The sequence below is a fragment of the Lucilia cuprina genome, chromosome 6 (assembly GCF_022045245.1).
Source record: "Lucilia cuprina isolate Lc7/37 chromosome 6, ASM2204524v1, whole genome shotgun sequence".
NCBI classification, from domain to species: Eukaryota; Metazoa; Arthropoda; class Insecta; order Diptera; family Calliphoridae; genus Lucilia; species Lucilia cuprina.
This window is the reverse complement of record NC_060954.1, coordinates 47,065,517-47,066,624: the sequence shown is the minus strand read 5'-3', so window position 1 is coordinate 47,066,624 and position 1,108 is coordinate 47,065,517.

The window sequence follows — 1,108 nt, the reverse complement described above, 5'->3', positions numbered from 1 at the left end:
GACTATAGACTAGACTATAGACTTGACTATAGACTAGACTGTAGACTAGACTATAGACTAGACTATAGACTAGACTATAGACTAGACTATAGACTAGACTATAGACTAAACTATAGACTAAACTATAGACTAGACTAGACTAGACACATTTCAAATAATTCAATAATATTTAAGGTTTAACCAAAGAAACAATCTATTTAACTTAAAAATTATTTTTTAAATTTGGTCTAGGTTGTGTAATTTGTAGTCCAAAGAAAAAAAAACAAGGTCTCTAGTAACTGTAAACATTTGAAAACAAAATGCAACAATTTATTTTTTAGTTATTTTTTTTTTATTCAAATATTTTAAACGTTAAAATACAATTAATAAAGCGATAACAATAAAAAAGGTGCAAAATTTGCCTAGAAAATAAATGAAAATACAAAAACGTTAAAAAAAATAGTTTGATTGTATTAAGTACGTGACAAATTTGTTAATATTGAAAAATATGCACATGAGATATTTAGTAATCGATAAGTTATAAAGTAAATAATAAAAACTAAAGAAAAATACATATACATATATACTGTTTTCTACAGGGAACGTACGCTAACAAGGGGTCTAGTGAGTATTCTGGACTTTGATCTACTTTAAGTAGTTTAGCTTATAGTATTTCTTATAGTTCTGCCTATAGTCTTGACTAAAGATAAGTGTACAGTTCAATCTATTGATTTATCTGTAGTCTGGACTATAGACTATAAATCATTCTGTAGTCTCAACTATACACCTCTATAGTGTTTACTAAAGACCATTCTATTGTCTTGACTATAGACCATTCTATAGTCTTTACTATAGACCATTCTATAGTCTTGACTATAGACCATTCTATAGTCTTGACTATAAACTATTTTATAATCTTGACTATAAACTATAGTCTTGACTATAGACCATTCTATAATCTTGACTATAAACCATTCTATAGTCTTTACTATAAACCATTCTATGGTCTTGACTATAAACCATTCTATAGTCTTGACTATAGACAATTCTATAGTCTTGACTATAGACAATTCTATAGTCTTGACTATAGACAATTCTATAGTCTTGACTATAGACAATTCTATAGTCT